Here is a 12178-nt window from a genome sequence, read left to right on the forward strand (position 1 = left end):
TGAGACGGGCGGATCACGAGGTCAGAAGATCAAGACCATCCTGGCTAACACAGTGAAACCCCGTCTCTACTAAAAAAATACAAAAAAAAAACTAGCCGGGCGAGGTGGCGGGCGCCTGTAGTCCCAACTACTCCGGAGGCTGAGGCAGGAGAATGGCGTGAACCCGGGAGGCGGAGCTTGCAGTGAGCTGAGATCCGGCCACTGTACTCCAGCCTGGGCGACAGAGCGAGACTCCTTCTCAAAAAAAAAAAAAAAAAAAGAAAGAGAGAAACTTTCTCACAGCACCCTGATCCTATGTGCCATGCCTAAAACTGCCCAGACTCATTACACAAAAATATTCAATACATTGATAAAAAGGGAAGGAGAATAGAAGGGAAGGTTGGCTAAATGTTCTAAGACCTCTGGTTCCCATGATCTTTTGTCTTCAGCACTCTCCAGCCTCCACTTTCTATACCTCTCTGTACAGTCGAATTGGAGCCCCATCGTCTTGTCTGTACCAGTTCCTCTTTTCCCAATTCACCCATTCTGCAAGTGTCCACGCAGAAAGATGGGTGCGTTTCCTCATTTTGGCAGGTGGTGGTTGATGATGTCTCCTAATTGCTGCACTAAAAGGAATATGAGATGGTTATTAATCAGGATATAATACCTAACGCTACAGGGATAAACCAATTTCCAAGTGTCAGTGGCTTAACAGCAAGGTGTGTCCGGAAGTGGTGGGTTCTTGGTCTCACTGATTTCAAGAATGAAGCCACGGACCTCACGTGAGTGTTACAGTTCTTAAAGATGGACTGTCCGGAGTTTGTTCCCCCAGACGTTCAGATACGTCTGGAGCTTCTTGCTTCTGTTGGGTTCGTGGTCTCCTGTCAGGAGTGAAGCTACAGACCTTCGTGATGAGTGTTACAGCTCTTAAAGGCAGGACATCTAGAGTTGTTTGTTCTTCCTGGTGAGTTCGTGGTCTCGCTGGCTTCAGCAGTGAAGCTGCAAACCTTTCCAGTGAGTGTTACAGCTCATAAAGACAAGGTGGACCCAGAGTGAGCAGCAACAAGATTTACTGCAAAGAGGTAAACAACAAAGCTTCCACACTGCGAAATGCGACCACAGCTGCTTTCCGCTGGCTGGCTTGGGCAGCCTGCTTTTATTCCGTTATCTGGCCCCACCCACATCCTGCTGATTGGTCCATTTTACAGAGAGCTGATTGGTCCATTTCGACAGAGTGCTGACTGGTAGGCTTACAATCCTTGAGCTAGACAGAGTCACAGAGTGCTAGTCAGTTAGATACAGAGTTAGCTGGATACAGAGTACCAATTGGTGTATTTACAAACCTTGAGCTAGACAGAGTGGTGATTGGTGCATTTACAATCCTTGAGCTAGACACAGAGTGCTGATTGGTGCATTTACAATCCTTGAGCTAGACACAGAGTCAGACTGCTAGTCCTCCAAGTCCCCACTAGGTTAGCTAGATACATGTTCACAAACCCTGAGCTAGATACAGAGTGCTGATTGGTGCACATAGGATCCTCCCGCTGGATATAAAAGTTCTCCAAGTCCCCATCCAGTTCAGAAGCCCAGCTGGCTTCACCCAGTGGATCCTGCACCAGGGTTGCAGGCGGAGCTGCCAGCCAGTCCCCAGCAGCGCCCGCACTCCTCAGCCCTTGCGCTGTTGATGGGACCCGCGGCCACTGAGCAGGGGGCGGCGCCTGTCGGGGAGGCTCAGGCCTCGCAGGAGCCCACGGCAGGGGGAGGAGCTCAGACATGGCGGGCTGCAGGTCCCGAGCCCTGCCCCGCAGGGAGGCAGCTAGGGCCCCGGGAGACTTTGCGGCGCCGGCGGGCTGGCACTGCTGGGGGACCTGGCACTACCTCCGCAGCTGCTGGCCCCAGTGCTAAGCCCCTCACTGCCCTGGGCAGGCGGTGCTGGCCTCTGGCTCTCTGTGGGGGACCCGAGCCCGCGCCCCGCGGGAACTCACACCGGCTGGCGAGCGCAGCGGGCAGCCCCGGTTCCCGCCCGCGCCTCTCCCTCCACACCTCCCGGCAAGCAGAGGGAGGGGCTCCGCGGCAGGCTGAAGGGCCGCCAGAGTGGAGGCTGAGGCCGAGGAGGCGCTGAGAGTGAGGGCTGCTAGCACTTTGTCACCTATCAAAGGTTTGTTATTCAAGTCGGTCTTATGTAGGGTACCCTCTTCTACCTTGAAACTATTATTCCCTTTGAAACACACCCTCTAAGATCACTGCAGTAAGAACAGAAAGAAGTGAGGATCATGAAAGCCAGTTTCAGGAATTAAGCCTAGAAGTGACTTATCAGTTCAGTCCAATTACATAAGCCCAGCATAGCTACAGTGAGGCTGGGAAATGCATACCTGCTTGTGCCTAGCATGATGTGAGCATGTGTTTAAAACTACATTATATCAGCCACAGTAGACAGGAGCCTGGAGTCTGAGTTTCTACTACTGCTACCAAAAGGACAGGGGTTGGGTCAGATGCTGCTGCTCACCACACAGAAAGCTAATCATTAAGGCAATGAGTATTGCCAAGGAAGAAGGTTTTGATTACGTGCTGCAACCAAAAATACAGGAGATCAGTCTCATATCCATCTTCCTGACTGACTAAAATTAGGGGCTTATATAGCAGGGAAGAAATGTAACCACATGTGGGAAAACAGAAATTAGGGAGGGGTAAGGAAGAGGAGCTGGTCAACAGGAGCAAGTGGTCAGTTAGGCAATCTTAGTGGGTGAGGGCTCCGGTGTTTCATTGTGGAAATGCAGTAATATGGGGAGTTTCAGCTCCATGATACTATCTGGGAGGCCTGATAGTTGGTTCCTGAGACAGGAAGCCAGATAAGATAAATGTAACTTTCTCAAGTTTTAAGACTGGGAGGATCAATTTCTGTGTTTATTCAAAGAAACCATAAACATCAGCTCTATGGGACAATTGGATTCGTTTCAGTCCCTGCTTTTCTATTTATAAACTCCTCAATCATGCAGAATCTGGTATCAATATTTCCAGCTGCTTCATGCTGACAGGGGGTGTTATGGTCAGCTCCGTATCATGGGTGACCATGTGGCCACCCAGGAATCAAAAGTTAATCTAATACTATAGTTTTCTTCTGAAGCACAGTCTTTCTTTCTCTAGTCCCCCAAGTCTGCTAAAGACAAATCATAGCAGGACCAACCTGCCTACAAAATAAGCTTCAATCCCATACACTTGGCCTGATTACCAGCACAAAGTGCAACAAGAATCATGGTCCATGTAGGTTCTCTGAAACTGTCTTTGCTGGAACCTCTCACAACGTCATTTTAGTCAAAGCCCTGGGAAAATAACTACTTCCTCCAATTGCATCCCATTATACAAGAAAACAGATTCTTACTGAACTTAACACAGAGAATCACATTGCCATGAATTAAAAATATTCACAAATAGTTTATGAATTTTGAAGAAATTAGGCATAGAGAGAAATGTGCCCCAAATTCTGTTTGCAAAAGTGTATCCTACTCGGTTATTAAAGGCAGCAATGTTTCAAATTTTTGAAAAGCCATAAAATTATTTTACTCCTCTATTAGTTCAATCCATGCAATCAGCTCCTGGTCTGCTTCATATTGGGTTAACAATCTTTATGAACATACTAGCCTTTCAACTAGTGTCCTGGAAGTTTTCTCTCTAATTCAATGGCACAGTTTCCAAAGTTGTCGGAAACCTATGTTCAAGAGTCATTTGCATGGACTCCCGCCAAGAAGCAAGACTGTAGCTGATAAGTCACTTTTCGAGAAGAATGAAAGCATGTAAACAATTGCAGATAACAAACATCTTAAGACAGCCATAAAGACACAGTGGACAAGGAAAATTGGTTATCTGTGTCATGCAACAATTTAACATAATCATAATTATTACTGACAACATATATTAAGACATCAGAATTTTAGGAATTCATACAATTCTGGAATGCATATTAACATCACATCTATATAAATATAACCCAAAAGAAGTTAAACACCACCTCAGATTTGACAGTGCTTCCTGCATAATTCTAATATGCCAAGTCAAAATGATAAAACTAAAAGTTTTACCTTTTGATAGAGAGCAGACTCAGTTTTCCAGACAATAAGACCTAACAGAGACAGCATGAGGCCAACTAAATGTCTCTCTGTCCTTCTTTTTTCCCCTGCAGTTTCCTCAAAAGCTAAACAAAAATCTTTTATCTCTTATTAATATTACACAAATATTTTGTTCAAAAGACAAAACCATATTTTATGTTGGTATGGTGTATCATTAATGTTAAAAGCTAGTGTTAATTAAACCTTGTAAACAAATGTATCTAGTTTTAATCAGTTTGACCATAAGGTATGATTTCCATAAAACTTTCATAAACTTTTATAACTTTCTGTTAAAGAGCAGATCAACACTCCAAGAAAATCCTGTTATTCCAACACAAGAACCCAGATGGTCTTGCATCAATGTGCTTTTGATATTAATGTTTAATTTATAGAAAAACTTTGAACTAATTTTATCCCTCAAAAGTGGCCCTTACAATCTCGTGCCCACCTCTTATGTGATAGTCCCTAGAGGGATTCAGTGGTTTTAATTTCTGGCCCTGTGTCTCATAAAAGCAGTTGCTTTTGATTGTCATCTTCTCCTGGGTCTGAAAATGAGACTTTCACAAAGATAAATACTCAAGATGTAGCAGGAGTAGGTGCATTTTTCCAACCCAGGAGTCAAAGCCCTGTAACTTAACAGCACAAGGATTAGTTATTAGGACATTTATACCACAGAAAGTCCTATCATTTTCTCTAACATGTCACAAATTAGAACACTGTTATTTGGTGTCCAGTAGTTACCATCTGCAGCACTTAAAACCACTGTATTAAAGTGGTTAGGTTACTCCTTGGATATATCTAATTGCTAGCATTCTAGTGACAGAACTGTGACCAAAAGCATCAAATATGTAATAGGCCCTATGCTAAACTTACCAAAGTAAGACAACTAACTTTTTTCTCCACCATTTAAAAAATGGTAAAAGTAAATATCACTCTTGGAAATTCAGTATGAGGATAAATAATCTCCTTTCATTTAAATATTATACAGCAAAACAGGAGCAAAGTGAGAGTAGGCACACAGAAATTTCAGCTATTTTAAAAGAGTATCATCCTTTGAAATATTTCTAAGATTGGTTTCTGGATATAGTACTGACAACTGATTAGGTAACTTTCACCACCAGAATCTTCAAACCAGTGCCACACACTTGTGCGTATCTGTTTTCAAGTACACACATGAAGGCCCAACAGTGGGACAGCTTGGGATCAAAAATCACTAGAAAGTCTCACATTTTTATTACTACTTAATCCAAGTGAATGCCACTTAATTTTAATAATGGCCAACACAACTCACATAGTTTGAGAGAAATCCCAACCCCTATGATTTCTTTAAGGGCAAAGCCAAATCTTTCCTGAACATTCAAACTTTGTACCCACATCACAGGTTTTCCTCACTGCAGGAAAAGACCTGAAACAAACTCAAGTTACTGATTGAACTGAATTACCTTGGAAACAAGCACCATTTAACTATCACCCACTTTTCCAAATAACAAAACATATAATGCACTATTTCTGTTCAGAACTTTTAAACATAAGTGTTTTATGTAATTTTTCACTAGGAACCTTCAAGCTCTTACAGTTCTCAAGATCATCAGAGGTAAGCAAAACCAATCAGATTTTAAATATCTTGTGCCATGTATCAATTTTGAAAGCTTGACAAAGGTAGCTTAGGAACTTCAGATAAGTAGAACAAATGGTGAACTGTTGGAAATGTATGAGAAACAAAAAATGACTATTCATAGAACCAGGTAGAAGCCTTCCATTACAAACTAAAAAAAAATCAATGGTTATATATGTATATATAAGTAAAGCCCAAAGAACAGCTAATACATACAAGTTAGAAGCAAAAACAAAAAAAACAGACACAAATTTTTCTCTACTCAGTTTACCTTGGAGGCTACAGTGTTACCCAGAATATGAAGAAAACACATGATGGATATTTTGTTCCCGATATACAATTTAATATCTTTAAGTCCTCAAATACCACTAAATATGTTGTGCAATTGAGAAATTCACTTAGATACATGACCAGTAAGTGCTTTAATGCTCGTGCTGTCTATGCAGAACAAGTACAGCGTGAAAAAAAGCAAGCTTGGATGTACAATTTGGCCCCATGCTAAATCTGGGTTCATGCTTAACTATATTAAAAAAGAACTGCCAAACAGCTAATGCACTCCTTTACTATATTTCTTACTTTATCTTCATCAAGACTAAGAACTTTAGCAATGAGCAGTGTTAATTAGTCAAATTTCTCAAAAACTGAAACAGTCAGTATGCTTTCCTCTCAGTAAGCTGGGCTTGTTCAACCTGCAAATGACCATGCCTTTAAAAATTTCCCAAATTGACAGAAGCAGATCCTGCTCTCTGGGCCCACAAACAACACTCACCTATATGAGTGCAAATGTCAAATTTCAAAGGTTGTTTTTCCTGGGCAATCAGGAACATAGTTGGGACCAGCAGCAGTGGGGCCAGAGAGCCTGAAATGCATCTCCAACCAAAATTGGGTAGGCAGCTACTCAGGAGAGCTTCTGAGACTCCCAGCACCCTTTCGCTGAGCCAGAAGTAATGCATTCCCAGTCAGGCAACCAAAATCTGTGCCTGAAACACCAAGGATTTGGTTTAGGTCCTGCTGTTTGCCACACAGAAAGTCAACAATGGAGACAATGAGTATTGCCAAGGAAGAAGGCTTTAGTTGGGTGCTGCAGCTAAGGAAATGGGAGATCAGTCTCACACCAATCTCCCTGACTGACTAAAATTAGGATTTTATGTAGCAGGGAAGAAGTGAAACCATGCATGGAAAAACAGGAATTAGGAAGGAGAAAGGAAGAGGAGTTGGTCAACAAAAAGCAGGTTGTCAGTTAGTCATGATGGGTGAAAGGTCTGGCTAAATGCAGTGATGTAGTGAGTTTCAGCTTCTTCATACTATCTGGGAGGCCTGAAGGTTGGTTTCCAGAGGAAAGAACTCAGATAAAAACAAATGTAACTTTCTCAAGTTTTAAGGCCAGGAGGAGTAATTTCTATATTTATTCAAAGACATCAGCTCTACGGGACAATTGGGTCAGTTTCACTATTAACTATACTGTCTGCTGTATTACTATTGATAAGTCACACAAACATCTGAAGCTCCAGTTTTGTCATTCATTTATTTTTTATGCATTTTACCATTTTACACTTGCCATGCACATACTGCTGAGCAGTCTGCAAGGGGCTAGACTATAAAGGTAAATACGGTAAATAAAATAGAGCTCGTATCTTGAAGGAGTTCCCAGTGTAGTACATCCTACAACAGAAATATGTTCAATGTGTTTTGGGATCACGTGGTTAATGGCAACCACCATTCCCTGAGGAAGGCAGGACTAACTTCATAGGAGAGGGTTTGGTGAGGGTTTTAAAAGATAGTCAGGCATCTTCCAGAGGAATGAAGACACTCTAGCCATCCATCTACACAGAAGACACTGTGAAAAGGGAAGATGATGGTGTGTACAGAGATGAGGAATTAATCCAGCCTGGTATGGATCTAGATTGCTCAAAGGCTCATGTGCAATGGTCGTGTGAATATATCAACACACTTTACCCCCAAATTAGGTTTTTTCTGCAAATAAGGACATTCTCTTACATCATCAAAATACCATTATCATACCATAAAAAAGTAGCCATCGTTCTCTAATGTAAACTAATAACTATTCCTTATCCAAATTTTTTCAGTTTTCCAAATATATCCTTTTATAGTTGTTTACTTTCAAACTAGGATCCAATTAAGACTTGAACATTGCATTTCAGTGTCTTGTATCTTTAATCTAATTCAATATGTAGTAGTAAGTTTTTCCTCTTTTTATTCATGTCTGCCCTTTTTAATAAAACTGGACCATTTAATGTAGAATGCACACATTTTATATTTTTCCAATTGTTTTAGTGATGTAATCTACCTCTTCTTCCACTATCCCCTGTGTTTACAGAAAAAGTTAGCCTAGAGGCTTGGTTCTATTTGGGTTACATATTGTTGGCACATTTTTTATAGTTGATGTGTCCTTCATATTGTATCACATTAGTATCAGTGTTACCTTAGTTTGTCCCACTGAAAGTGATGCTTGGTTAATTATTTGGTTAATATAGTGACAATTAGATCTTCTTTTATTGAAAATATATACTTTGATGTTATGCAAATGCAAATATACATCATTTTACTAATATTTAAATAAATTGTTTTGGCATTTATTAATAATCCTAGCCTGATGTCGAAAACATACTTTAACTTTTATCATTCTATCTGTAGTTATTAGCCAGTATTTTTCTATAAAGAAGAGCCTTCCTACATCAACTGAAAATAAATTTTAACTGCTCAAAAAAAAAAGTCACATAAATTCTTACTGTTTTCCCTTTAAATATCAATTTTAGGAGTAAAGAATTATTATAAATACTTGAAATGATGGAAAATCTGTTTTTCTTCTGTATTTTTGATTGTCATTATGGATTAATAATTTCTAGTTAATATGCTATCTTCTAAGAGCTATTTTTGCAAAAACTGTAGATTTTTTTAAAACTCAAATTATTTCAAATTTGGCAAATGGAAGCCTGTTCAATGTGGCCCTTATGTCCTGTTGACATGTACCTATTAGTCTTTGAATATTTCCTTGTTTTCTTGCACAGGGTCTCTCAAACTCTTTTGGCACTTTCCTTGTCCAAGATATTCAAAGAGCCATTTCTTCCAAGAGCTCTGTTTCCTCTTAATACAATATTGGATTTAGAAACCAAGCTAGCTGCTAAGGCTGCTCAGGCTACCCACTGTTGCTGTGGTGTTATTGCTTCTAGCCTTTTTCAAAAGACAGAGATGAGAAGACTACATTAGTTTGATGAGTAGGTGTGTATGTATGTATGTGTGTGTGTGTGTGTGTGTGTGTGTGTGTGTATGTACATTCACATATGAAAACTGAGGACAGAATGATAAAATAGGTTGTTATGGGGGCCTGGATGGGAAATAAACACATTAATTAACACAGTGCAACTGAAATAAATATAAACAGATTTGAGAACATGTGAAATTATTTTATAAACTTTGACGTGTCAAGATGGAAGACTGGGGGCATTGTTAGCATGCATCTCCCACTTAGAAAGACAAAATAGTGTGTAGAGATTCATACTGTAAACTCCTGTCCAAGAAACAACACAGAAACATAACAGAAAACCTGAATGAAATCACAGAGCTTTTGAAGAGAGTGTCAGGCAGCATCCTAAACTGTGAACAAGATGGAGAACTCCTGACAGGAGATACTGAGCCACAGCCCACACACCCAGCAGCATCACTCCTGCAAACAGCATCCGAGAAAGCCGCTGCACAAACACTCTCTATATCTAAGGAACTCATATGGAACCTTTTTAACTGCAAGCATCCCGAGCCAAAGCTAGGTGACATTCAACTATACGCATTAAAATCACATCCTCAAGGGGGAAAAAAGAAAAATCAAGAAAACCCAATTGAATAAAAAATAAATTGAAAAATAATTAGAATAGTCTATCCAAATGAGAAGGAACCAGAAAAATAATTCCGGCAATATGAAAAAGCAGGGTTCTATAATACCCCCAAAAGATCACACTAACTCAAACAGTGGATCCAAACCAAGATAAAATCATTGAAATACCAGATAAATAATTCAAAAGATTGATTACTAAGTTATTCAAGAAGATACAAGATGAAGATGAAAACCAACATAAAGAAATTTAAATGATTTAGGATATGAATAAAAATGTTTCTAAAATATACATATTTTAAATAAAAAAACAATGAGAACTTCTGGAAATGAAAGATACATTTAGGAAACTACTCAATGCAGTGGAAAGTTTTAACAGACTAGTCCAAGTAGAAGAAACAATTTCATAGCTTGAGTACAAGGCTTTGAATTAACCAGACAAAAATGAAGAAAAAGGAATTAAAATAAATGAACAAAGTCACCAAGAAATATGGGATTATATAAAATAGCCAGACCTAAGAATTATAGGTATTTTTTCTTCTGTAGGAGGAGAAAAATTAAAACTTTGGAAAGCCTACTTGAGGGAATAATTGAGGAAAACATCCCTGACTTTGTTCGAGATTTAAACATCAACATACAAGCAGCAAAAAGAACTCCTTGAAGACTTACTGCAAAAAAGACATCATTAAGTCATATAATTATCAGTCAGTGTAAGTCAATGTAAAGGAAAGAATTCTAAGAACAGTGAGACAAAAGCAAGAGGTAACTCCTAAAAGAAAACCTATCAGACTAACAGCAGGCTTCTCAGTAGAAACCTTGCAAGACAGAAGAAATTGGGTTCTTATCTTTATTCTCCTTAAACCGAAAAACCTTCAGCCAAGAATTTTTGTACCCACCAAAACTAAGTTTCATAAAAAATTGAATAAAGTATTTATCAGGCAAGCATCTGCAGAGGGGAATTTGTCAATACTAGCCCAGCCCTACAAGACATCTTAAAAGGAGTTAAACATGTTAAAACAGGAGGTTGATGTGTATCAGAATAGAAACTCCTAAAAGCACAAAATTCACAGGACTTCTAAAAATAATAACACATTGAAGAAAATAAACTCACTAAGCAACAATCAACATGATGACTGGAATAGCACCTCATGTGTCAACATTAACATTGGAACTGGTCTAAATGCTCCACTTAAAAGACACAGATTGGCAGAATGGATGAAACATCAGAAACAAAATATATGCTGTATTCAGGAGACATATCTAACATGTAAGTATTCTTATAGACTCAAGGTAAAGGGGTGGAAAAATATTTTACTTGACAAATGGGAACCACAAGAGAGTAGGAGTAGCTATTTTTATATAAAATAAAACAGACTTTAAGGCAACAACAGCAAGATAATCCACAGACCCTTTCAAGGAGGTAGATTGCTGCTGTAGGCTCTATAGGACAACCAAGGAACTTCAAAAACGACATAATCTCTTAGGTGCTCTATGGCCCCACCCATCACCTGATCCTCCCTATACTACTGCAACTGATGTGCTCTTGAAAGCACCACCTTCTCCCTGGAGGCCAACCAACACACACAAAAAACCCAGTGCACTTAACAAAAATACAACCAAGGACCTTCATAGAGACCATATCACTTCCTTGCTACCTCCTCTGGAGCAGGTGCTGTTATCCATGCCTGAGAGACCTGAATATGGGTCATATCATAGGACTCTTTGCACACATTCACTAGTAGCAGCCTAGGGCCTGCTACTGCTACTAGGGTAGCTCTGATGGGTGGCTAGACCCAGAAGAGAAATAATACTCAGTTCAGCTCTCAGGAAGCCCCATCCCTAAGGGAAAGGACAGAAGAAGACATCATGGGAGGATCCCAAAGGGCAAAAGAATCTGAACAGCAGCCCTTGAGTCCCAGATCTTAATTCTGAAACAGTCTACCCAAATGAGAAGGAACCAGAAAAATGATTCTGGTAATATGACAAAACAAGGTTCTTTAACACCCCCCAAAAAGATCACACTAGCTTGCCAGCAATGGATCCAAACCAAGATGAAATCTCTGAATTGCCAGAAAAAGAATTCAGAAAGTCAACTACTAGGCCAGTCAAGGAGGTAAGAGAAAGGTGAAGTCCAACTTAAAGTTTAAAAAAACGGATACAGGACACGAATGGAAAAATCTCCAGTGAAATACAGAGCATAAATAAAAAGCAATAACAAGTTCTAGAAATGAAGGACACACACACTTACAGAATTGCAAAATGCACTGGAAAGTCTCAGCAAGAGAATTGAACAAGTAGAAGAAAGAATTACAGAGCTTGAAAACAAGGCTTTTGATTTAATCCTATCTAACAAAGACAAAGAAGGATTTTTAAAAGGAACAAAGCCTCTAAGATGTTTGGGATTATGTTAAATGACCAAACCTAAGAATAATTGGTGTTGCTGAGGAAGGAGAGAAATCTAAAAGGTTGGAAAACAAATTTGAGGGAATAATTGAGGAAAAGCTCCCCAGCCTTGCTAGAGATCTAGACATTCAAATACAAGAAGCTCAGAGAACATCTGGAAAATTCATCACAAAAGGATCATTGCCTAGGCACATAGTCATCAGATTATCTAAAGTCAAGACCAAAGAAAGA

At 39.7% G+C, this 12178-nt stretch overlaps 1 long non-coding RNA gene across 1 annotated transcript in view; it reads left to right on the forward strand.

Moving 5' to 3' along the window:
- The first annotated feature begins 1969 nt into the window (after nucleotides 1-1969).
- The window catches only part of LOC140712657 (uncharacterized), a 76545-nt gene continuing 66336 nt past the window's right edge, over nucleotides 1970-12178 (forward strand). Inside the window, exons 1-2 of the long non-coding RNA XR_012094371.1 lie at nucleotides 1970-2137; nucleotides 5639-5676. This is a non-coding gene — a long non-coding RNA (uncharacterized lncRNA). The remainder of the gene's footprint in view (nucleotides 2138-5638; nucleotides 5677-12178) is intronic.

This window comes from Chlorocebus sabaeus, chromosome 10, assembly GCF_047675955.1.
Source record: "Chlorocebus sabaeus isolate Y175 chromosome 10, mChlSab1.0.hap1, whole genome shotgun sequence".
Classification (NCBI taxonomy): Eukaryota; Metazoa; Chordata; class Mammalia; order Primates; family Cercopithecidae; genus Chlorocebus; species Chlorocebus sabaeus.